General features: G+C 40.6%; 1 long non-coding RNA gene across 1 annotated transcript; it reads right to left on the bottom strand.

The window, feature by feature from the left end:
- Positions 1-27,672, bottom strand: LOC108714543. The gene is made up of 2 exons (XR_001935378.2): positions 27,086-27,672; positions 1-247 (listed from the first exon to the last, which is right to left on the bottom strand). It is a non-coding gene; the product is annotated as an uncharacterized LOC108714543 (long non-coding RNA).
- Between the last annotated feature and the right edge of the window lie 185 nt (positions 27,673-27,857).

The following is a 27,857-nucleotide window of genomic DNA, read 5'->3' as shown; positions in this document are numbered from 1 at the left end:
TGGTATCAAATGTGGGACACCACAGCACAGTGTTCCACCTCTTTATTAGAATCAGCATATACAGCTCCATCTTACTTGTACAGGATTTATTCTGAAATATAGCGCACGTTTTCTCAGGGAATGTGGAGGGGATTGCAAAGTCCTATATGGTGGCAATGTCCATAAGTATGCCACGTGTGGTCCATGGTAAATGCCTTTATAAAATCAGTGATCCATATGAACCTCAGGAAAAAATCCAGCTGGTGCCCTGTTAAACAAGAACATTTCACATATCAATAGTTAGGCCAGATACTTGATAAATAGTATTACAGTTCTTTACAATGTTTTAAAAATGATAATGACACCCACTAGTAACTTAAATCCCATCCTTTTTTCCCCAGGTCGGAGCCTCTATTCATCAATATTTAGGCATGGGGTGTTCCTCCAGAGCACTGCACCATTATTTCCCCTCTGCTTCCAACTTGAAAAGAAGATGGGGAGCTACTGGGGCATCTTTGGAGACACAGATCTTTAATGCTAAAGGGCTGTGGTTGCCTCGGGCTGGTACAGAAGCACAAAACATAATGTACAACATTTCTAGCCTATGTCTTCAGTTAGGCTTTAGTTCTCCTTTAAAAATGCATTGGCCACTTTGGTCACTTGGGGGCCATGCCTGATTTTATTCATGTCTTTAAGTGTTGCTTAGATGATTTCTTGAATAAGCATTATATCCATTACTTGAACAAGAAATTATCCAAACCACTCTTAAAAGCACTTATAATCATTATCACCTAACAGAGCATTTCACAACCTTACTGCTCTCACCTTGAAGAACCACCTACCCTGCTTCAAATGAAAGTTCTGTTCCTCTAGTCTAAAGGGGTGGCCTCTTGACCAATGACAGACCCCTGCGGAACTCCACTAACAACACTGGTCCAGAATAAATGTTCCATTTGCCACCACTCTTTGTAATCTGTCCTTCAGTTTCATTATATCCTTATACAGGTTATAAATGTAAGTATGTGTATATGTGCACCGTGGGTAATTGGGAAGGGTTGAACTTTTCTTTATGTAATTATGTTACAGAGGCTGAAAACAGCGCAGAATATATAATGTGTAATTATGTGTCAAAGATATTAGAACAGGGAAAGGGAGAGATGTTTGGGGCCATAAAATAATGTTTTGTTTCCAAAACAGTAGAGTTTCCAGTGTTTCCACAACAGAGGAAAACAACTAAGGTAGTGCATAGATGGGGTAGCAGTACTGCCTAAAATATCAATAGACAGAGACGGCACTCGCAGGAAAAAATTGCAACAGTCCAATGAAGTGAAACCATGAAGGTTTATTGTGATCCTACGTTTTGGTTCCTTCTTGGAACCTTCATCAGGGAAATATATATATCTAAAGGGATTGTTTGTCCATATATTGCAGTATAAGCTGGCCAACTACATTAAAGTCATTCCCGGTGTGGCCAGTTCCTACAGTCAACTTTTATTTGATTCCTATTCGAATTCTTAACGAATCAGATGAAAATTGAACGTAGGACTGGCCAGACCAGGGATGACTTTGACATATAGTTGGCCAGCTTAAATATATTGCAATATATGGACAAACAATATGTGTGAGATATATTTGCATGAAAGTTACCTTTGATAGTCCACTGATATTGAATAATACACGCCCTGTGATGGAGAAAGTGTCACACTATTCATAGTTACATAGTTACATAGTAACATAGTTAAATTGGGTTGAAAAAAGACAAAGTCCATCAAGTCCAACCCCTCCAAACGAAAACCCAGCATCCATACACACACCCCTCCCTACTTTTAATTAAATTCTATATACCCATACCTATACTAACTATAGAGCTTAGTATCACAATAGCCTTTGATATTATGTCTGTCCAAAAAATCATCCAAGCCATTCTTAAAGGCATTAACTGAATCAGCCATCACAACATCACCCGGCAGTGCAGTCCTCACTGTGAAGAACCCCCTACGTTGCTTTGACTTCTTTACAATTCATCAAAAAGAAAACAATGAAACAAAAAAGAACCTGATCTGGTCCCCTTATTAAATCCTTAATTCGGGGGTTTAAGGTCTATCCTTTGTAGGTTTTAATTTCAGACGTTTATTTCCTTATATTTACAGTAGAATCCCTGTTTTAATGTTTTTTAATGGACCAGAAAATAATGGTGTAAAATCTGGGAAAATGTAAATCCAGGGAAATGTTTCATGCACTATATATTGGTGGGACCACATGAAAACATTGTAACGTGTGAAAACTTAGGGGATGTAAAATTTAGTTTTCACTGTATTATCCTTCCTATAATGAGATTTATAGATTTATATTTGTCAAAATATGTTGTGTGCCCTGTTTATAGCCAGCGTTCTCTTTTCTGAACTCCTCTTTTTCTATAATACAACCTATTATGTCTCCTGTCTCTGCGCTAAGGTCATAAGTTGACAGTTTCTGTTGAAATTGAAATTCTTTCTATTGAGAGGGCCTCCAAAAACAATATTCAAGGTTAGGTCTCATCAGTGAACTATAGAACGGTTCAGAACAATTGTATTGCTTGTTTACTTTTAAATCATCTGAAAATGACAATGGTTTCCATTATTATTATTATTTATTATACAGAGACCAACAGGATCTCAGGAACTTGATAAGGTGGGCCCACTCTGACAACAAATAGATGTAGCCACTCGTGTCATATTCACTTGATGTGAATTTTCCTTATCTGTGGCCCATCTGTAAATTATCTGGTACTTGGAAAGGCCAGTCTGGTCCTGAGAGCCAATACATATAGAACATTCAAGCAGATCCATGACAAATAACGGAGGGCTATGGCACCACTGTTTTTTTACTGCCTATGGGGTCACAGTCAAAATGCCCTACATAATGGTCATCACTTTCCATTGAGAAGTAAAGGAGATACTCTGGCTGTGTCCATGAAAAGGTGGGAGAGTCTGAAGATGACTAAGGAGAAAAGCAAAGACAGTGATTCTATCGGAAGTGCCACGACTGCCTATCATTTTTTACCTAATAACTATATGTTCTTGCTGGTGCCAATCCTAACTATAGTTCTGCCTTTTGCTAAAATGCTTCAAGTCCTTATTAAACACAAGAGGCCGCAAGTCCACCAGGGTCTCAACAACTCTATTAAAAGCAAGAGATGCAGCATTTTAGTCAAATGGCCATTGGGAAAAGGGTGTGACTCTGTGCAACCACTAATTTAATGTTTGCTGTTTCCTTTCTAGATCAGAACTTCTGGCAACCCTCTATTCTCTTTTCAAGCCATATCTCATAAGAAATGGCTGAGAATCCTAGGAAAACAATGATGGTTGGAGATGCTGGAAGTTGCCTGTCCAAGTCAGCCCACCAAGTGCCACATAATGAAGCCTCCATGACTGTTATAGTGAATCAATATGATGCAGGTGCTGGGTGAGGGAGCACAGGTCGCCTTGTGGATAGCTTAATAGTCAAGAACAACGATGACCTACGGAAGGATGAGCAGTCTATTCCTGTCCCCCTCCCTATGTCCTCCTCCTGCAGAGCACTGTGTGAATCACCCATGGAATCATGCGCTACATATTTCTGTTTTTTTCCATATTTATTTCCTTCTTGGGCTTAACAGTGAGAACATCGCTGTCAAAAAGCAAGGAGAAGAAGCCGGGGGCCTTGTGTCCCGCCAACTCAGATGCCTGGCCATGAAAGCAGTCCCTTGTTCTCTAAAAGGGGGGAACCAAAAAACAGATGAAAGCAGGCTGAGCATGTGACCTCGCAGAATTTAATTTAGCCTCACAAGCACCCCAGCCCACCCTCCTCTCCATAACCCCCTTTTTGCATTCCTTCCATCCCATCCCCCGACTTAGCTCACCCATTATTTTTAGGAACCAACATGGTCCCATCAGCACTGTTTTGAACACAACTTAAAATAATACATGCCTATTTTTCCTATACAGTGCTATAACCTATGGGGCAATTAACAAGACAAAAATTTGCTCAACTTACAGACTGCCCAAAATATGTTCATGCCGAAGATTTAGAAAGTAGGCCAAAGTGGGAACAACAAAACTATCTCCCATAGACTGTTATTGAATTTTCCAGCAGTCACCTGACAAGTGCTGTCTCAAGCTTTTGCAGATGATAACAATGAAAGCATCTGGAACTGGGAGGTCACATTTTTGGGATACTTACAAATGTGGGGTTAAGGAGCCTGAAATAGTCCCATGAAGAGTTACCTTAAAAATGTCAACAAAATTACTGTTTCAGTGGTTTCGTTTTCATATAAAAGCAGAAGCCACTATAAGGCAGGTGGAGCAAAGGGATTGCCTGAACCCCTCCTAATCTGCAAGATCCCCTCAGAAGGTAGATGGGCCCACAGAATGATAAATACTAATTGAAATGACTTCTTTACAGTGGAGTTGTGAATTGTTGGGTGTTAAAGCAGGGAAAATGTATTCTAGTTCAATGAGGCTCTATCTTTATTATGCCAATTCCAGCAGCCCTAAATGCCAGCAGATAGATCCAGTTTAACAGATCAGTCCAAAGAAGCAGGGGTGGATTAACACATAGGCTAGCCTCGGCTATAGCCTAGGGGCCCTTAGTGGTCAGGGTCCCATTGGTTTTTTTGCAATTTTGTTTTCTTTAAAAAAAAAAAAAAAAAATCTCCGTCCACTGTAGCTGCCTGGTGTTTGCCGATGCTTGCTGCTGCCTGGGATAAAATGTAGGGAAGGCGCCCGGGTGCTGCATATCTATGTGAGCCATGTGTGTGCAATAGGGATGTAGCGAACTGTTCTGCTGCGAACTAGTTCGCGCGAACTTCGACCGTTCGCGTCCGCCGAATGTTCGCGAACGTTTGGGAACGTTCGCATTTTGAGTTCGTGTTCGATCGTTCGACCATTCGACCATTCGAATTCCTTCGACCGCTAAAAATCGAACGATTTCCATTCGTTCGAACGATTGTAAGCATTCGATCGAATGAAAAGCATTCGATCGAATGGCTTCGATCGTTCGATTCGAATGAAAATCCTTCGATCGAATGATTAAAATCCTTCGATCGTTCGAATCGAACGATTTTAGCGGGTGTTCGAAGTTCGCGAATTGTCCGCGAACGTTCGCATTTTTTGCCGGTGTTCGCGAACGGCGTTCGCGAACACCAAATCGGCAGTTCGCTACATCCCTAGTGTGCAAGTCTCTCTAAAGCCGGGCTGTCTTCGGCAGAATTGGCGAGCACCAGTGACATCACTGGTGTGCACAGAAGCAGATGCGTCACACTCGGCTTTGGAGAGTTGAGCGCGCACAGGCAGAAGACACGCAATCTAATCCATTTCTTGCCTAAATCAGCTATATCTTGCCTGAATCCTGCCTAAATTGTCTCCCAGCCAGCTAGAAAGCAGCAAGGCATGGGTGGGCAGACGGCAGCACCCAGTCCAGCAGTGCTTTGCAGCCTTTTAAAGATCAGTTAAAAAATTCAACCAGGCCCAAACAGGCTGAATCAGCCAGGTACAGCTAGCTGTGCTGTGCACCACTGTTGGGCTCAGCATTGGTCCCACTCCCAGGCAATAGCTGCGTACCTGCTATTTTTTTAAGATAAACAGAATTTTTTTAAAAATATTAAGCCAGCTATCTAGCAGCAGGTGCCCGTGGCCATTCAGGGTCTCGGCACAATCCGCGCCATGGCGTCATGTGCTATTGCCTAAGCTTGTAAACGCTACAGTATTTACGTGGAGGACAGCTTTTTTTTAAAGATGTGGCTTGGACCATACCAGAAAAAAACATTGTACCCTAGAAGGGGGCCCTGTGGAAAGTGTAGCCTAGGGGCCTCAAATGTCCTTAATCCGCCACTCCAAAGGGCTACTGTTAAAGTGTGTAAACCAGATTAGGTTAAACAAGACTAAAGTTGCAGCATGGACATTATTGACTAGCACAAACTACTTTTGTAGAGCAGCAATTCTTGACTCATCCCCAGGAGCCAGACCAGTGTTTTGGATTCATATGTTTTATTAAAACCAAAGTACACAGGTTGAAATATTCATTGGCCTGCACTGTGGGGGCAACTTTTTCAAATGTGAGATTAGAGCTCGTCACAGAAAAACCACATTCAGTCCTATCCTATGAAAGTGTATTTATCAGTGGGTGAAAGTTAGAGTTCACCATTTGATAAATACACTTCTAAATATCTCATAGGAATGAATAAAAGTGGGGTTTTCTGTGGTGAGCTCTAATCTCACATTTTTCGAAATCTGCCTCTTAGGGTCGTACCTTATCTTTAATTCCAACTAAAACATTTGTTTCATTAATGATTTCAATAACCCTTGCAACACTTATAAAACATATACCCCCCCCCATTTTAAGAGATAATTTGATCATTTTATTTTATCAATGTGTAATTTAAAGCTATAATGTGGATTCTTATGCTGCAGCAACTCATGACTTGGTTCCCAAGCTAAGCACGTACAGACTCTGACCAAGGACCTTTAGTTAAGAAAGACTGGAGGAGTAATCTACAACCAGAAGTGCAGTTGCGATAGCGCAACTTTAAGTGCAGTGGTTGTGTAAATTTACACTCATTAATTGTACTTGTGTCTAAAGCTGCTCGTTGGATTTCCGCAAAGATGCTCTTGGTGCCAATGGTTCTGTCCTGACTTTTAATGTGAATCATGTGGCTGAAGCTCCATTTCCAACAGTGGCAATGTTTTATTTGATGCAACAATTGAAGTGAAAATTGCACGTTGCACTCGTAAATGGCCCCTTGGAAGAATAACTTTAGAGGCTGGAACAAGTGTTGTGCAGCCCAAAATGAGATACAATTTCTAAGCTGAGGATTGGATCCATATGAGATAATAGTCAAATCAAAGTAGTGCGTTTCATGCACATTCAAAGTAGCAATATAATATGAAGAGTTCTAAGTGTAATTTGCTCGTAGGAAATTTGTGGGCCACTAACTCTGATCTTTTTAGAAGGTAAATAGCCAGTTTCATGTGGGAACAATGTGACCTAATGTCAGTATTAAAAGAGGGCAATGCTAAGGAGGGTGCAAGGACAGAGGGGTGACACCTATATGCATGGGCATGTTTCCGGGTACAGGAATGGATTAGAAGGCCTATAGACAGGGTCACCTTTTCTCTCATTACAGCAGGAAGGTGTCCTTTGGCCCCAGGGCCTGTATCATCCACAGATTGCCTCAACCACAATGTGATTTGCTGGCTGTTCCACATTATACACATCACAAGGGACAAAAGACTCCTTTGTGGCTCATGGAGTGAAGCAAAGGGGAAGGGAGGGGGAGCTGAACAGAGGAGGCGGAGGGGGACATAACCAAAAGCCCCGGGGCTCTGTTTGTAACTAGAGAAAAGTTCTGAGGCTTATCTCCAAAATAGTTTGGCACTCTCCCCTCCCACACTTTAACTGTTGCGGTTTCAGAAGAGAGCGACTTGTTAGAGCAACGTATTCCTTCTAGTCAACGACCGATCATATATGCAGTATCGTTTGTGGTTAAACCTTATTGTCCCTATACACATGAAATCCAATCTCTCTCATTTCATATCTGAGACAAATGCTACTCTTCTACCTGTAGCACCATTCTTCTCCTAAGCTAATTATATATTATATCCTATGCCTACTAGATACAACCATCTTCCATTGTAGGGTCCATTCCTTTCTTTTACTTCCTACCTTCTACCTCAGTCTACCAAGAAAGCAAACACATGAACATGACATGGCAGCTTACAGAGGAAAGGGAGGGAATTATTGTTATTAATAACATGCATTTATAAAGCACAAACATATTTCACAGAGCTGTACAATAAATGGGTTTATACATTGAACATACAGAATTACATGCAAGCCAACCAATAACCAATATAAGAGATGAATTGGAAAAACACCAAAAACAATTCAGCTACGCAACATAAAATTGACCAGTACATACACCTACATCTAATTTAATAAAAGGGCAGTTAAGCTCTTTTTTTAATATTGTACATACATATCAAACACACACATAAACACTCAAACGTGGAGACCGTAAGGGTCATTTATGCTGGGCCAGCCGGAGACCGGGAAGAAACCTGGTGGGTCCTGGTGACCCAGTTCTGCTCCCCATGTCATTGGGGACTTGCTGCTCCCTCTCACCAAGAGTTGAGGTAAAACTCATGCAATGCAGCATAGTAGCATGGCGGGCGGCAGGGATGGAGATGGAGCTGGAGGGCAGAATTCAGGAGACAGGGGCCTTGTGGTTGCAGCCCTTGTGGGTCCTGGACACCCAGTCTGACGCTGTGCAGGGCGGTGTGCAAAGTGCAATTTATGAATTCGAATCACTATGTTTTTATACGGAAGTGCAAGGAGCATGTTTGGACACAAGTACCCTTAGTGAACAGCATCAATATGCACAAAATGTGCAAATAATTTAGCATCACTGCACATACAGCTGGGTCCATTAATAGCTCTTCACAATTGACAGAGAGAAAACTGGGGATTTATTGCTACTACAAGCTGGAAAATAAATATATCTTATTGCCCTGGAAATTGCCCCCTTGAACCCCAAACTAACCGGCTTCTGTCATTTTTTTTATGCACCAGGACCATAATTATTGCGTTACGTTATTTCTCATATTTATATATATATATATATTTATTACACTCAATGAGCAGTCCGGTAAGTAAGGTTAGCAAGGTAGAAAGGTTATTAATCCTCTCTCTAATTTCCAGAGTTTAGGGAATAACACTGTCACTAAAATATGTTTCCAAAGGAATGCTTCCCCCTGGAGGAAAATGACTTAATGGCCAGAAATGTTCTATGAGGAAGGTGAAACAATGGGACAGAACTGATAAATAAATATAATGGATTTGCCAAGTGAAACTGGGGGTTTTAAATTACGATGCTGACATCTCTCTGTTTTGTGGTCCTGTGCATCCGTCCCACACAATGTCACAGCTCGAAAACAATTACGCATTTCATTGCGCTGCTTCCGTCAACTCAGCTCCTGGCTACAGTCACATGGTGTTCTTGGCAGTCTCTAGTAAACAAGGAGAAGTTCCCTCAGGGCAGGATGTTTGTACTCACCAGGCTTCTGTCCTCTGCCCATTCTCTGCCGCCACCCTAAAGCCCTTCATCTACTCACCCTCTTCACATGCACCTCTTTTTAATTTTTTCTTTAAATCAAATGAGATTGCCTCTACTGAATCCAGCCATATTCCTAAGGAATTAATAACAGTTTACAGGTAAGGGATCCCCTATCCAGAAACCTGTTACCCAGAAAGCTCAGAAGTACTGGAAGACCATCTCTCATGGAGTCCATTTTAAACAAATATTTTTTAAAAGTTATTTCCTTTTTTCTCTGTAATAAAACACTACTTTGTACCTAAGCTGCACGAAACCATATTGATTTTATTTAATGATTAAATTATTTTAGGCAGACTTAAGGTATGGTGATCCAAATTACAGACAGATAAACCCAAGGTCCCAAGCATTCTGGATTATACAGGTATGGGATCCGTTATCTGGAAACCCGTTATCCAGAAAGCTCCGAATTATGGCAAGGCTGTTTCCCATAGACTCCATTATAATCAAATAATCCAAATCTTTAAAAGTGATTTCCTTTTTCTCTGTAATAATAAAACAGTACCTTGTACTTGATCCCAACTAAGATATAATTAATCCTTATTGGATGCAAAACCAGCCTATTGGGTTTATTCAATGTTTACATGATTTTCTAGTAGACTTAAAGGAGAATTCAACCCTAAACGTAAAAAACCTCTACCCCCTCCCTCCTTCCCCCAGCCTAAGTGTTTTACTTTTTTACTTACCCCTCAGTGCAGATTTAGCCGTTTCGGTAGTGTTCATAATGAGACCAATTTTTGTGAGTTTCGGTGCATGCCCAGTTGTCGCGAAACAGAAAATAGCTCCAACTGCACATGCGCGACATGCTGTCTCATTCCGAAGATTACCGAAGAGAAGAAGATCTCACCCGTGAACTCCGATGCCTGAATCTGCACCGAAGGGTTAAGTAAAAGGTTAGGGGCATTTGCCCGGGGGGGAGGAGGGAAGGGTGTCTATGTAGGGTAGGGGGGTAGGGTTTTTTAAGTTTAGGGTTGAATTCTCCTTTAAGGTATGAAGATCCAATTTACAGAAAGATCCGTTATCCAGAAAACCCCAGGTCTCGAGCATTCTGGATAACAGGTCCCATACCTGTTGATCATATGCCTGTATTTTCTACTTATAATCCTTTGTTCATATAGAGCAAACATTTTATACAGGGTTTCTATAGAATCTTTCAGAATGTTTACATCTCCCCAGTGTCAGATTGGCACACCAAGGTACCATGAAAATTCCTGAAATGGCCCAGATATCACCCAACCATTTGACCTTATAGACCTATATGATGGTCATTTCCCATTTATGTATGAAAACAAAGAGGAGAAATGGAAAAAATTACATATGATAACATGTAAAGAAAGAAAACTAGAGGCCCTGGCACCCCAGTTCAACAATGGATCTTCCTCCCATGGTTAGAAAAAGAAAACACACACAGTATAATATTTGAATGTAGGAAGAAATATGAGCAACTAGACAGAATCCAGAAAAAGATATATAAATTCCATGCAGATGGTGGAAATGATTCCAAAACACCAGCACTTCAAGGCTGAAATACTAAACATTGTGTCTTCATGCTTCAGCTGAAAGAATGGGAGGAATTTGTTATGCACCACCAGGCAATATGTATCAAGACAAAAAGAGTATTTGGGTGCAATATGATCACATGCACAGTTATTATTAAGTCATCCCTATGCAACCAATATAACCAACCAATAACCAAAATGATGATAGCATCTATGGAAGGACTGAGATTCTGCCATCATTAATATCCTCTGCACACAGCCCTCTAGAGCAGGGTTCCCCAGCCTTTTTTTACCCTTGAGCCACATTCAAAAATAAAAAGAGTTGGGGAACAAAACAGGCATGCAAAAACTACCTGGGGTGCCAAATAAGGGCTGTGGCTATTGGCTATTTGGTAGCCCCTATGTGGACTCTCAGTCTACAGGAGGCTTTGTTTGGCAGTACACGTGATTTTTATGCAACCAAATCTTGCCTCCAAGCCTGGAATTCAAAAATAATCACCTCCTAGAGGTTGGTGAGTAACATGTTGCTCGCAAGCTACTGCTTGGGGATCACTGGACAAGAGTATATTTTTCAGGCATTGCAACGCATAGTGTTCACCTTTGCCTCTCAGACTCGTTTTCAAGTCCTGCGCCATACATTCATTTTCCATGTAATTTTTCTTACCTGGGCAGTGCATTAAAATGGCACAACTTATTGCACGCACTGAACATTTCTTCTATAAGAAGTGTTGCACATTTCTGCATAGCTAATTACCTAGTGGTCACAAATAGATGGGACCATGCCTGTGCCATTGCTAAGAATTCCTCTAGACTTCAAATTAAATTCTTTTGTAAATTTGCCAATTGTGTAAATTTCTTTTTATTTACCTTTTATTGGCCTCCTCTACCACCTACTACTAATTCCAGCCATGCAATTCTTTATACACTTGCATTTCACCAATAAGGGCGGTGCATGCTGCATTCTTAGCCTTGTTCCATATTGAAAACTGAGTGCACAACACGTGCTTATAGGTTCAAGTGAGCCTTGTACTTAGGACAGGCTTTAAATACAATACTCTCTGGAGCATATTCATCTCCTTATGCCCCTTCTTGGACCTCCTGAATAGCCACCATCTATACTCTGGTTCTTCTCTCTGTATTGTTATAGTTCCTCTGGACGGACATTAATATGGTGAGATATAAAGGGATAGTAGGGTTGATGGGAATATTTACAGCACAGCAAATTATAATGTCTATAGTAAAATATCTGAGTTCATATAAATAACACAAAGTAGAGTCATGAGCCTGAGGATAACCAGCTTTTAAGGGACTACAACTCATTATCTAAAAGGAGTGGCTATTTAGTAAGAGCATATGAGCCACAGGATGAAAATCTTTGATATAGAATATTGCATTACAATTTAGGCCCAGTCTAAGCCACCTGTAGAGTCATTGTTTCAGACGCCCAACTATTTTTCATGGTTTTTCAGACACTTTTATTGTCATACGCCTGCATATATCCCAATGAGGACAGTGTGCCCCTTTTATTAATGTGCTTCATGGCTGCTATAAAAAAAAGGCAGTGTATAACCATTACTGACAGCCATCTTTAAAGCCCCAACTACCAAAACAGAGACATGCTCTCAATCTAACCTTGGAGTAATGGAATGCAGATCTCCATCATGTCTGGAGCAGTGATAAGGAAAAGAGGACCAAAAGGGAGGGGGGATGCGTCCAGCTGCAGTCTGGGGTCCTGCAGAGAATGGTCCCTTTGTCCCTGGGCCTTCAAAGATAGCATGGAAACCTATTCACATAGCCTGCAGCTGCAGTCATTTTCATAAGGGCAGAATAAGAGGGATGGGGAGCTGTTTATGGCACAAACAAGAAGAGACTATTTATCAGTTCACTCAGCTGCAGAACCAACGAAACAGAGAACTGCAACAGATTTATTCACTACATCCCTGAATAGTACATTTATTTTATCATCAGTCAGAGAATCAGCAATCGTGTCAGTCTGTGTCTTATCTCCCCTAAATTTACCACTGTACATCAGTGGCATCAGAATAAACTCTTTAACTTGGATTTGCCTGTGAAAATGCAGATTCTGGGTTAGTAGGGTGCCCTGTTATCAGCGAAGCATAGACTTTTTTGGGGATAAGCAGCTCAATCTATATGTCAATCAATCCAACCTCATTTATAAGTGAAGGATCTAAAGCCACTTTAATAAAAAGTTCCTTCTCGGGTATTAAGCTCCCCTCCCCTTTAAAAGTGACCTTATTGTTCAGCCTTCTGCACCCTTGTGTTTAATATGTTATGGCCTTTCCAACCGCTGCTTCCTTGGCCAGTTCTTTCATTTTACTAAAAAACAAATCCTACAGTAAAATGTTATTTCCGGCAATGTTTTTATTTCAAAGCACTGAAACATAAACTAAGTATTTTTACGAAGATCGTTTTAGGGTAGAAAAATCGAGTACAGTAACACCATAAGATTAAAGTATTTGAAAGGCATGACAATATCATCGTACCAGAGGCCACCCCTTTAGACTAGAAGAAAAGAACTTTCATTTGAAGCAACGTAGGGGGTTCTTCACAGTCAGGACAGTGAGGTTGTGGAATGCACTGCCGGGTGATGTTGTGATGGCTGATTCTGTTAATGCCTTTAAGAATGGCTTAGATGATTTTTTGGACAGACATAATATCAAAGGCTATTGTGATACTAAACTCTATAGTTAGTATAGGTATGGGTATATAGAATTTATGTGAAAGTAGGGAGGGGTGTGTGTATGGATGCTGGGTTTTCATTTGGAGGGGTTGAACTTGATGGACTTTGTCTTTTTTCAACCCAATTTCACTATGTAACTATGTAATATAATGTACTATTGCCCTGCACTGGTACAGCTGGTGGGTTGGCGTCAGAAACACAACTATAGTTCATATAAACAAGCTGCTGTGAAAGCATGGGGGCAGCCATTCAAGCACAGAACACTCAGTCGATAACAGATAAGTTCTAAACAATCCTGTGCCTTTTCTCCTTTTTTCAGCGTTGAATGGCACAGCAGCTTTAATGTATAAACTTTTGTATAGTTTTTGAATCAAACACACCAGTTTTACCAGGCAACAGTATTACAAGGCAACAGTAAATTATATTTTAATTACTTTGGTACACTTTGATTTTTTGGTGCTATTGTTCCTTAAATGTCTTGTAGTCACCAAACGAGCGCATCTTCAGGTGTATGAGCAGCTTCAGTGTCTTGGGGTACACGAGTATCACATGTAATGATGAGCAGAATAACTCACCATGTATGAATTTCCAATGAAATTTTACATTTTGCCATTGGCAAATATCTTCACGAAACCACTGAAGAACTGAAAAACGGAGATATCCAGTTCAAAACCACACAGGTGGCAACCCTATCTCTATCTATATTCTGCCAGATGACAAACCCAAACCTTAAATTACATATATGAGATAATTATTATATTACTCTACTATTCTATTATATTATACAGAACTAGGGTTGCCACCCGGCCGGTATTTTACCGGCCTAGCCGGTGAAACACCTGCCAAGGCCGGGGCCGGTATTACAAATTTACCGGCAATGCAGTTGCCAGTAATTTGTAATACCCTTTAAAAAAAGCCCTCGGCCTGTCCCCAATTCGCGCAGAACTTACCTTTTTTGCAGTGTTCTTGACATCGGGCGATGTTGCTCCGTCCCCTTTCGCGGCACACTGAGTAGCCCCGCCCACTTTTGCGTCATGACCCACCCCCTTTTTGTGCCCGCCCCCCACCAGCCGGTAATTTTTTTTCAGTAAAGGTGGCAACCCTATACAGAACTCAGTTAACCAGAAAGCTCTGAAATACAGCAATGGCCAAATTAAAAAATAACATTTCGTGCATTTGATCGATTTACTTTGTTGTTTCTATAATAAAAAGAAACTAACTGCACTTGATAATAACTAAGCCATGTTGAAGTGAGTAAAATAATATTTATATGTCTTTCATTTATTAGCCAGATTATTGTTCAGGTTTCACAAGGCTGAAAACCGAAGGCTGAAAACCGAACAGAAAGTTTAGACCCGAACAGGCCTTAGGAAAACCGAACTGTTCGGGTCAAAACCGAACAAGTGGCAACCCTAAGAGTGATATTCTGAATAGTTTGAAAATAGTTTTAATTTTTGTATGATGTGGTTTTTGAGTTAATTAGCTTTATATGTTGCAGCTCTCCTGTTTGCATTTTCAGCCATCTTGTTGCCAGGGTCCAAATTACCCTAGCAACGATACATTGATTTGGAAGAGAAAATGGAATATGAATACAGGAGAGCCTGAACAGAAAGACGAGTAATAAAACATAGCAGTAACAAAAAATGTGTATTCTTACAGAGCCTTTGCTTTTTAGATGGGGTCAGTGACCCCCATTGGAAGGCAAATAGTTAAAAACTGTAAAAAAAGAAAAAATGAAGGCGATTGAAAAGTTGTTTAGAATGAGCCATAAGTCTAATAATATCTGTGAATGTCCATAATGCAGGTTCATAATCTCACAAAAGTTTTTAGGTGTATTGTGATAAAAGTCGATTGTGATCTACCAGTAGATCTTGAGCTGGTCACCAGTATTGTCCACAAACAGCTCCATTAGCTTACTCTTGCAGGTATTTACCATTATACAGGATTTTAAAACAATGGCTTCAGAAATGGATAATTCTTGTGTGGTGCTTTCCACCAGGTACAAATGTTTATTCCATCAGCCTAAGGCTAGAGCCAGACAGGGCCGAAATCAACTGAAATCCGCAGGCCGATTTTAGCCCCTTAACGCTAGCAGAATCCTCTTCTCTGTTCTCGTCTGGAAGCCTTGTGTCGGCTCCGACATGAACACACTCGGCGGATTTTGGCTCAAACCGAAAAGTCTAACATTTTTTTGCTGAAATCTGCAGAGTGTGTTCGTGTCGGAGGCGACACAAGGCTGATTTTGGCCCCGTCTGGCCCTAGCCTAAAGGTGATATACCCGGATATGATGACTTAAATAATAGTAGACCCAGTTCAGTAAGGTCCTGCATGGGACTGTTCAAGCAGACCTGTGCCCGACCAAGAGCCCAACCACCAATCTAGTGATGTGCGGGTCAGGGTTCTCCTGACCTGCACCCGACCCTAACCCACCCTGCTCCAGCCCGCGCCCGCCTGCACCTGCACTTCTGGGGTCCTTTTATAGACCCACACCGACCCGCCCTGCCGATGATGTCACAATGACATTACAAAAGGAGCGGGGTGAGCAGACGCAAGACTATAAAACCTGGAACCTGGAAGTCGGAAGCTGGCATTTAAAGTTGGCGCGGGTGGCGGGTTGAGCTTTTTTCCTGCTCTCCCCGCCCGCCACCCACGAGGAGCAGTGCGAGGTCGACCCAAACACGCCCGTGGGTCCCGCGGGTATCGGGTCGGCCCACACATCACTACACCAATCCCCTATGTCTCTTCCCCAGACCCACTACCTGACCATACCCACAACAAGGTCAGGGAATTAAAATCCTTTTTCATTGGGGGGGGACTAGATCCTGCACTTTACACAGGTATCCAGGCAGAGTACATGTGGACCTAATGCGCAGTTAGAGAATCAGCCACCCTGAAAGCCATTCAATTTGTGGGTAATCAGTGGTTACCCACCCAGACGCAGGTCTCTAGTCTCAGTACCCCTGTGATAACTTGTATCCCTGGCAGAAAACTCACTAAAGGGGTTTATTAAGACAAAGGAGTGTTAACATTTTGAAATAAAGGGAGAGAAAATTCTTCCACTGCTCCAGAGTGCAATAGAGTCCAATAACGTCTAATAACGATCAATAACAAGCATGGAGCAGTTCACCCATGAAAACCCATGTTTTTGTCCTGAAATTGTTTCCAGGGAAATTTTGCAACTTGCCACTTTAGCACTTGGTGATCCCTTTGTGTAAGTTTGTCACTTGTCACCAATAAGCTGTTATTGCTCCTAGACTTCACTTCACAATCACTTCACTTAAGCTGGTCCTACATGGGCAGATGTAAAAGGGTTGTTCACCTTTCAGCTAATTTTAGTATAATGTAGAGAGTGATATTGCTTGGCATTTTGAAGTTGGTTTTCATTTTTTTATTATTTGTGTTTTTTTGAGTTATTTAGCTTTTTATTCAGCAGCTCCCCAGTTTGCAGTTTCAACAGTCTGGTTGCTAGGGTGCAAATTACCCTAGCAATCATGCACTGATTTGAGTAAGAGACTGAATTATGAATAGGAGAGGGTCTGAATAGAAAGACGAGGGATAAAAAGTAGCAATAACAGTAAATGTTTCAAAAATTAAAAAAAAAACTATAACAAATGAAGGCCAATTGAAAAGTTGCTAAGAACTGGTCATTCTATAACATACTAAAAGTTAACTTAAAGGCGAACCACCCCTTTAAACTGACGATTTGGCTGTTTCAGACCCACTTAGCAGCTTCTCTGCCTGTTTATGGGCCCTTTTAGATGGTCTCCCTAACAGATATCTGGCTGAAAATTATCATGTTGGGCACATTAATGTGGTCCACACAAGGCAGCCCTGCAATTTGGCAGTCAGGCAAATGTCAGCTTGTTTCGCGAGCTCATGAAATGAGCAGATCTTTATGTATAAGGTCAGCTTTACATTTGATTGGGGCAATTCTAGCAGGGCAGCAAACTGACAAATGAGTTTTTGGAAAATTGCTATTATATGATGGTGCCATGCTGAGCTCTTCACTATGACCCAATCTAATCCCAATGTTTGTTGCTGGAGATTTCCTAGTCATGTGCTTATTATACACCTATGTCAGCAATGTGCTAATAATCTTATAGCCAATTCTACTAATTAGAAGTAGATACTTTTGGTGTGTGAAAAAATAATTATACAGGTATGTGATCCGTTATCCAGAAACCAATTATCAGAAAGTTCTGAATTATGGGAAGGCCGTCTACCATAGACTTAATTTTATCCAAATAATCCACATTTTTAAAACGTATTTCATTTTTCTCTGTAGTAATAAAACAGTACCTTGTACTTGATCCCAACTAAGATATAATTAATCTTTAGTGGAGGCAAAACAATCCTATTGGGTTTATTTAATGTTTAAATCATATTGTAGTAGACTTAAGTTATGGAGATCCAAATTATGTAAAGACCCCTTATCTGGAAAAGCCTAGGTCCCAAGCATTCTGGTTAACAGATCTTATTCCTGTATATATCTTTTACTGATAAAAGTCGTTTTTAAGAAACTGAGATTCCTTAGAGTAAGGTGACCATAGTCTATGATTTAGTGCCCAGGAGGGGCACAAAACGCATCAGGCTTTTTGTAACACAATGAGATGTAATACTTTTTGTTAATAAAACTTTTAACTGAGCAATAAGATAAGATAAACTGGGATGGGGGTCCCCAATTAAAGTATAGTTTTCACTCACCACATTTTGGAAGTGGCCCAGGTGCACCGCCCTGAGCCTTCAGCATGGGGAGCGGACAAACCGAAAATTTCAATGGAGCAGGTACTCAGAATAAAGGCAATCTTCCACCAGGTTGTTCAAAGAGGGTAGAAAAAGTTTATTGTGTCCTCGGCCTTACACATTTCGTGTTTACAAACACTTGAGTACGAAACGCGCAAGGTTACCTTACTGTAAGGAATCTCAGTTTCTTAAAAACTACTTTTATAAGTAAAAGATATACACAGGAATGAGATCTGTAAACCAGAATGCTTGGGACCTGGGGTTTTCCAGATAAGGGGTCTTTACATAATTTGGATCTCCATAACTTAAGTCTATTACAATATGATTTAAACATTAAATAAACCACAAAGGATTGTTTTGCCTCCACTAAAGATTAATTATATCTTAGTTGGGATCAAGTACAAGCTATTGTTTTATTATTACATAGAAAAAGGGAATACATTTTAAAAAGATGGATTTTTTGACTTAGGTCCAATTCGTGCCAGCATTTGTTCTACATGATCGTAAGGTGACCAGACCAACCTTTTCAAATCTGCAGGTATAAGCATCTTTAGCACTCCAGCCGAGGAAGGACTTTAAGAACTCTCAGGAATTCTTTAGGCGGTGGGTGGATGCTGGGAGCTACAGTTCTGCTCAGCTGGATTGCAAAAAGTACATTATCCCTGGTGAAAATCATGGTTTGTGTTTAGACTTTTCTAAAGCTATCCTACATTAAAGGAGGAAAGATCTGGTCACTTACCTTTCACCCACCAGGATAGTTTTGCTTGCGAGCACTGCCTAGGTGGGTTAACAGAAATATGTAGTAGTTATTTTCCCATTACAGCTGGGGACTAGAATTAATGCTCTTGCTCATACAATGGGGCATTGATAAGGTGCTGCGTGCCAGCACTCTGCTCCCCCTCCCTGCCCTTCTCCGCCTGCTCTCTGCCAATCGGCATTTGCTGTCAACAGGGGAAAGCAGAAAAACTGGAGGAGACAATAGAAGAATTTAATGCACGGGGCTGGAAGGAGAAATGTCAGTGTGGTGGTACTGCAGCTGGGTGACCCTACTCTGTGCCCTGCTGAAAGGCCACAGGCCACAAGGCATCAATTCCTTCATTTTAAAAGAGCCAAGTAAAGCTCTGCTCTCTCCCTGTAAATGTAGCAAGTCTTTGTGTATGAGTGCTGCTGCTTAAGTGCCTGTATATCAGGGGATGCAGAAATACATGGCAGCATGTAATCAATCAAGCTGATTCTCTGCACTGGATTTCTTTGTTAATAAAGGAAAGGGGTCTTGTTATTGTACAATAGCCCATTACCAAGGATATTAAGACCAGTGGCGTAACTAGATGCTAATTTGCACAGCAAGTTAAATTTTGGGCCCCAAAATATTGATAAGTTGGCCTAGCCTATCAAGATATATTAAAATTGCTCATTAATTAGGGCCACACTGGGCTCCCTACATGCCTGGGGCCAATGTAATCACAGGGTCTGCCTCATCTGTAGTTACGGCCCTGATTAAGACATATCACCCCCACCTAAGGGAGGAACTCTGCGTTTTCATCCAACAGTCGTGTTGTGTTGGATCAACGCTGCGACTTCATCCGACATTTCTATCTCTTACCTTATTTCTGGCGCAGGCATTTGGTCGCAGAGTGTCGGATCGCGCCATAAACATCCACATAGTCCTGCCCTATCTCTTTCCATATTTCAAATGTGGGTCACAGACCCCATCTAAAAAACAAGTGCTCTGTAAGGCTACAAATTTATTGTTACTGCTACAGCTCCGAATTACGGAAAGGACGTCTCCCATAGACTCGCCCTTTTCTCTATAGTAATAAAACAGTTCCTTGTATTACTTCCAAACTAAAATATAATTAATCCTCATAGGAAGCAAAACAAGCCTATTGGGTGTATTAAATGTTTACATGATTTTCTAGTAGACTTAGATCCAAATTATGGGGAGATCAGTTATCTGGAAAACCATTCTGGATAATATGTCCAATACCTGTACTAATTATCACTCATCTTTCTATTCAGTCCCTCTCCTATTCATATAACAGTCTTATTTAAATCAATGCATGGTTGCTAGAGTCATTTGGACCCTAGCAACCAGATTCCTGAAACTGTACTCTGAAGAGCTGCTGAATAAAAAGCTAAATAACACTAAAACAACAAATAATAATAAAAAATGAAAACCAATTGCAAATTGTCTCAGAATATCACTCTCTACATCATAAGAGTTAACTCAAAAGTGAACCACCATTTTATGAGTAATGCCCCTTTTAGGCCAAACCTAACTGATTATAGAATGTGAAACTGCAGTTGAGTGTTGTTATAAAATGGCAGGGAGGGAGTCTGCCCTAAGAAGTCAGCACCAACGTGGCCCATGAAGAAAAAGTAGAAAAGACCTATAAGAACACAATGCAGACGGGTGCAACTGGAGGGACACGGGTTTATACTTAAACTAAGGGAAAACAATCTGCACTTTTTCAATGTGCCATTTTTCATCGTCCCTATAAAAAAAGACCTTGGGGACACAGCTGTGAGACACTCAGACACATTCCTAAGGACTCCTTCTCCCATTCTACAGCTCTCTACTGGCACCTCCTCCTTGTCATAGCCAAAATGGCTCAGTGTCTTGCCCCGGGCTCTGTAGGGCCCAGAGTGTTCTCCCATGGAGATGCAATGAGAATGGGTGACACAAGAGATGAGCCTGCTATGAATTCATTGCTGGTAGAATGGGTCCCTTGTTCTGCCCAGCTGCCTACAGAATTAACAGTCAAGAAATCATCTGTTTTAACCCTTCATGCCCCCAAGCACTAAATCTGTGTAGAAATCTGCTGCCAGAAATGGTTGCAAAACAAGGCAGAATGAGACGCAAGCAAATAATCTTACTAGCAAAGGGATGCGCTTTTGTTAACCTACAACTGCCAGGATTCTCTGGATACAGATATCCCTGGTTTATATTTGTATTCTGTTGAAAACTGGGAGAGTCTGTACCACCTCTGCTGTGTGCCTAATCCACAAATATACCACCCTCTTTATAGAACAGGGATGTTCAGCTGGAGGTCCAATAGCAAGATGTGGCCACACAAGTGGTCATTTTTATGGCCTCCAGCCTCCCTGTAGGCTCCATAGTTTTCTTTATGACATTCCTATTTTAATATAATCATTGATCATAGACGGATGTCTTGCTGCTTGCATAACATTTAACTATATGTCGATTTTGTCCCATGACTCAATATTAATTAACCCCATGGGGTCAGTATATACCATTTTAATGTGATATCTTATAAAATTCTGATTTTTAATTAATACTGAGTCATGGGACATAATCAACATATATTTTATATATATAGTTAATTGTTGATGCCCTGGGAACTGGGGCAAGTTCCTATGATTTATCTGTACATTATGAAATATATAGACTCCCCTACTTTTCATATATTTGCTTGAATAACATTATTTAGGAAATGATGAGCGCGTTATTATGCTAATGGCGTATACAGTGTGTTGACTGGGAGCTCCCCTGAATTGGAGAATAGTAACAGTCAAATGGCCCCCCTGCTCCTAAGATTTTTTAAGCCACTTTCTATTAAAGGGGGTGGTTCACTTTTAAATTAACTTTTAGGGGCCGATTCACTAAATTCGAGTGAAGGATTCGAAGTAAAAAAACTTTGAATTTCGAAGTTTTTTTTGGGCTACTTGGACCATCGAATGGGCTACTTCGACCTTCGACTACGACTTCCAATCGAAGGATTCGTAGTTAAAATCGTTCGACTATTCGACCATTCGATAGTCTCTTTAAAAAAAACTTTGACCCCCTAGTTCGGCAGCTAAAAGCTACCGAAGTCAATGTTAGCCTATGGGGAAGGTCCCCATAGGCTTTCCTAAGTTTTTTTGATCGATGGATATTCCTTCGATCGTTGGATTAAAATCCTTCAAATCGTTCGATTTGAAGGATTTTAATCGTTCGATCGAAGGAATAATCCTTTGATCGTACGATCGCAGTATTTGCGCTAAATCCTTCGACTTCGATATTTCGATATATAATTAACCCTCGATATTCGACCCTTAGTATATTTTGAGTTTGTTATAGAATGGCCAATTCTAAGCAAATTTTTTCATAATTGAATTATTGAATTATTTGCCTTTTTCTTCTGACTCATTTCAGCTTTCAAATGGGGATCACTGACCATCTAAAAACAAATGCTTTAAGGCTACTCATTTATTGTTATTGGTACTTTTTTATTACTTATCTTCCTATTCATGCCCTCTCCTATTCGTATTCCAGTCTCTCGCTTAAATCAATGCATGTTTGCTAGGATTACTTGGATCCTAGCAACCAGATAGCTGAAATTGCAAACTGGAGAGCTGCCGAATAAAAAAATAGAAAATGAAAAGAACTCAAAAGCCACAAATAATGAAAAATGAAAACCAATTGCAAATTGTCTCAGAATATCACTCTCTACATCATATTAAAAGTTAGTTTGAAGGTGAACCACTTCTTTAAATAACATTAGGAGTGATGACAGACAGACAGGAGTGTTTTAACTGCTGCTGTTTTCTGCTGTCGGACAAAGTGCCTTGGGTACGATGAGCCTTGCAGAGGAGTAGGTTTGTTTATCTGTGATACTCTCCAGATGTAGTAAATGACCTCCTGCTCTTGGACACAGGGTATAATGAGCCAATATAAACAGCCAAGCACCAGCAGCTATTTCCCAAGCCGACAACTAGTTCCAGATGTGCGGCAGGTGCATTTAACTCAGTACAGACGGACAGCAGGTGCTGCACAGTTATTGTACATACCTCCTACAAAGTACAGTTATAGTTATCTCTTAGCATCACTTTTCTTTGGCATTCTATGCTGGAAGCTCATGGGGGGTTTCATACATCAATGGATTTCAGCTACTGAGAAGCGCCAGAAACTGCCCCTGTCATTGACTACAACGAGAACCTCCTGAAAGCACCAGCGTTGACCTGTAGTTGTTGATGTTGAACTGTACCATATACCTTCTGCCTAATACAAGGAAAATGGCCACATGGACTGTATAGAAGGATCCACCTGCATGAGCCAATCATAATGGCCAGTGCCTTGCATAAATATTCATACCCTTGGACATTTCCACTCTGATCTACAAAAAACTGCACATAAAGGCAAGGCGGAAAACAAATCAAGATAATTTAGGGTGGTCTATGCTGCCAGGCCATATGGGGCAGTAGAGTACCAGGACCTTGCCCCAGTTCCCAGGGCACCGTTAAATAACTATTTATTAAAGATATATGTCCCGTGACTCATATTCCATAAAAGTCCAAAAAGTGTTCAGTTAACATACTGACATATTAAAAGTTACTACATACTGACCCCATGAGACCCACCTAACATACGCGTTTCCTACCCTCTGGTACTTAATCATAGGTGTTTAAGTATCTACTAACTTTTAATATGTCAATATGTTAAAAAACAAATCAAAATAGTGGTGCTCACTAGTATATCCCCAGGCCGGTGCAGTTTCCTGCTGATAGGAGCACCAGCCCTGGGTTTCAGGTAAGTCAATACAATCACTTGGGGTGCCTAACATTTGGTACCCCCAAGTGCACCAAGCCTTTTCGTCTCCTTTAAGGGGTGATATGATAACTATAATAATAATAAATATATAAGGGGATCATATAATAATCTCTCTAATGCTTTATATTTCAGTTAAACTTTTACAACAACGCCATTATTACATATCTTCAAATCATAGATTCCAGCTTTTGCACAGCTCCTCTTACTAGAGCCTGACTGGGGTGATGGGAAATAGGGTTTAGAAAACTAAGGGCTAAACTACATGGGAGATTTGGATCAGATTTTGTGGGTCAGACAAATAAATAAAATCTTGTCATGCAACAGCACGAGATTTTGTGGGATATTACAATATCAGATCGCCCATCCTGTAATGTAAAATCTCACCAGATAAGATCGCATGGTGTATTTTAATTCATGCATTGAAAGCCAATGTATTTCAATGTAAAAAAAAACATCTGTCAGGTTCCATCAGACTTTATCTTGCTGGATGAAAACACGGCATAATTAACAACCGCTATTAATCAAACAGTCTTTGATAGAATTTTACTCACCAGACTTGTGCCCTTCAGGGCTGATATTTGGATATTGCCCAAGGTCCCCAGTACCACAGAGGCCTCTTGTCAATAATGTTGACTTCTGATCCCAACAACACAGACATTTACTCTTGTGTTCCTGGGTGGTGGCTTTTTCTTGCGTCCCAATGTATGGGAACAAATCTGTTAATTCAAACTACCTTGTGCTGGAACGCAAGAGTAATTACCTACATGTAAAGGCCCTAAAACCAACAGCTTACATTGTTAAATATATTTGGTACATACAACAGGTCTGTCCACCTTGTTATCCTTCCAACAATTATATATTTATTTCTCTGTTAACATTCCTGCAGTGCTCAACGCCCCCTCATCTCTAGCCTTCAGGCCTGGACTGGCAATCAGTGGATTTTGGCAAATGCCAGAGAGGCTATGATGCCATAGACAAGCACTATTTATTGGGCTGCTGGGGGCTGTTTGGACCTCTGTGTATCTGAAATGCCAGGGCCTATTTTGATTCTCTGTCCAGTCTCCCTAACCCTCTTAGACTTAGTCAACAGAAACTCAATGGCTTATCACAACAACTAGTCATATAGCATGTAGGGACATTACACACTTCAGTAACTGTCCTGAAGTCACTGTAGGCCACTTGTTTATTTAGTTAAACTCACTTTGCGGCACTATGTCACACGAGTGACTTGTTGCAGACTACTTGTATCATACTGAACACAGATCCCATTGACTCCTAAATGGACATTCTATGCTCCAGTTTGCAGCATGTGCAGTACTTGTGGCATGTTTTATAGGCTGCTACAAAATGAATACAAGTTGTGTGGCATAGTATCATCATTGTGCCTTTAAGTGAATGTCGCAGACAACAGATGATAGTAGGATGCAGGGATTTCAGCATTAGTTTAAATGTGAGTGTGGGTGGGTGGTATGCGAAATAACAAAAATATTGTTACTTCTTATACAAGAATCTAGAAGTATGGGATCCATTATGCGGAATGCCGTTATCCAGAAAGCTCAGATGTACAGAAAGGCGGTCTCCCATAGACTCCATTATATCTAAATAATCAACATCTTTTAAAATGATATCCTTCTTCTCTGTAATAATAAAACAGTACCTTTTACTTGATCCAATCTAAGATATAATCAATCCTTATTGGAGGCAAAACCAGCCTATTGGGTCTATTTAATATTTACATGATTTTCCAGAAGATCCAAATTATGGAAATATCAGTAATCTGGAAAACCCGAGACCCTGAGCATTCTGGATAACAGGTCCCATACCTGTATAATGATATTAGGAAAATGCATTTATTTGTTGTGGTAGCCTAGTAGCAAATTAATGTGAGTTTGTGATACCATAGCAATATATGTTTAGAGACATCATGTGAGCTATCGAATATTAAAGGAAATTGAACAAAGAATTAAACAAATCCTTTACATATCAGTTACCTGTAAACTATAAATTAATTATAAGGACTCTGCATTAAAAGATAAGAGCAAGAAAAACACTCACAGAGAACAAATTCCCTTTCACCTACGGTCACCAAACACTTCTAAATATAACTTGAACACTTGCCAGGATTTAGATTTTAAATCTTCATACTAGCCCTCCTGGATCTCTAATAGCCAGAACCAGAGCCAGAAGCAGAATCCATCCCTGCCTAAACACTGGTGAATTTATAACCTGGCAAAGTCTATTTGTCTCACCTGTGCTCAAGCAGGTGCCTTAGAATGACAGTGTAACTGCCTGGCTTGTGCTTAAACAGATTCCCAAGAATATTAAAGTGTAACTGGCTCAGCCCTTTAACAAGGGGTCAACAGCTTTTTTTACCCTTGAGCCACATGCCAATTTAAAAAGAGTTGGGGAGCAACACAAGCATGAAAAAGGTTCCTGGGGTGCTGAATAAGTGCTGTGATTGACTCTGTTCAGCAGTACACCTGGTTTTGTGCAACCACAACTTACCTCTAAACCTGGAATTCTAAAATAAGCAGTTACTTTGAGGCCACTGGGTGCAACATCAGTGAACATGTTGCTCGCGGGTCACTGTTTGGGGAACACTGCCTTATAATAACATAGTGTAACTGGCTCACCCCTTAAAAAGACATAGTATAATTGTCTCACCTGTGCATTGCCAAATTCTGGTCTATTAATGGTTGCCTAAAGCAGGTTTTCCTGGATGTAAGATAGAGTAAATCTATTGATCTTCTGTCTACATTAGATGAGAGACAGGAGCTAAAAACTGTCTTAGCTAAATGCTGCTGAGGAACTGCACACATCCTTAAACTCCCATAGAATTGCCATTTAAATGGGGGCACTGCTGAAAGATGAATTGTGCAGTACTGAGCCAAAAAAAATGAATGTTAAGTTCAATATGTATTTTATTAGTCTCACTTCTGAAGGGGAATTATTTTGGAAGCAATATACCTGTGTGGCCCATGAATGATTCCATTTAAGGGGCATTTTTGGATGTATGGAATTGACTTTCACTACTGCCGGAATAGTTAGCAGATCATTAAAATGAAATGTGTAATAAATGTAGCTTGAGTCTGTACATAATCATAATGCGGTAGATTGAAAATACATGCAGAATGTATTTACTGTGCATGCACGTGAGCAAAGGTTAGCCAGCAATCACCTTTAATGAGGGATACCTTAAATATGCCCCATGCACAGCTACACGGAAATCTTCTTTCCTTAATTTATGTGCTTTCCATTCAATACAACGAGTCTGACTGTAAATGAATGGCATTAATATCTGCACATAATGAAATGTATACATACCCTCATATCACTGATAAGACTCCATAGCTCCTCCCACTCCCAAATGACACAGAGGGTCGCAGAAAGTTGCTGAATGAAGGGCCCATAATCTATATATATATGCAAGTAAAGTAACAGGTTGGCAACCAAATATAATGATATAGGTGCACTTTCCAATATACCTTTGGAAGTTGGAGGAAGGTTCATCTGTCCAAGACCACAAAGAAGCAGAATGGCATGACTTTATCTTCTAAAGTATCTTCTGTGGCACAGTCAGCAGTCCTGCCACTAGAGCACGGCCAGGTTTGGTCATCGGATGTACAGTCAACATATATTACATACATATATCTATATGATGATGCATTCATTTCCATCCGCAGCTACATGATCGTCAGAGATCCAAGAATTGCAGCCGTCTCCTTACTGCAGGTTCCATATTATAATCCAAGTAGACATTGTAGGATGTCTGGATAGAAGCAGACTTGTCTATCCCATATGATATATGGGTGTTTGTCTATATGTCATTCACAGGGATAGTGGTGATGCCAGGAGATGGCTGATGATACAGCCCCGCAGGCAGATATCAATGCTTCCCCCAAGCTCGCATCTTCTCACTGACAGCCCTCGGCAGAGCCCGAAAACCCTTTATAATAACCCGCTCTGTCCCCTTTCATATCACATGATTTCGGTTCACCTGGAATGAACAAAGAGCTTACACACAAAGACAAGCCGAAAATCAAGAAAAAAAAAGCCCCATGAGCCTGGCCTAGAAAGATATTCTGTGTTTTCAATCCCGGAGAGGGAGGAGAGGAAGGGGGGGTTTGTATCCCTTATCATTGCTCCTTTTTTTTTTTAAACACAAGAGTTATTGTGGAGAGTTTTTTAATGTCCCCTTTTTACTGTATGTAAGATTTCATTGTACAGGCTTTCGGCCTAGCAAGGCTACGCCAATAA

Source organism: Xenopus laevis, chromosome 4L (genome assembly GCF_017654675.1).
Source record: "Xenopus laevis strain J_2021 chromosome 4L, Xenopus_laevis_v10.1, whole genome shotgun sequence".
NCBI classification, from domain to species: domain Eukaryota; kingdom Metazoa; phylum Chordata; class Amphibia; order Anura; family Pipidae; genus Xenopus; species Xenopus laevis.
This window is presented reverse-complemented; position numbering and strand designations above follow the sequence as displayed.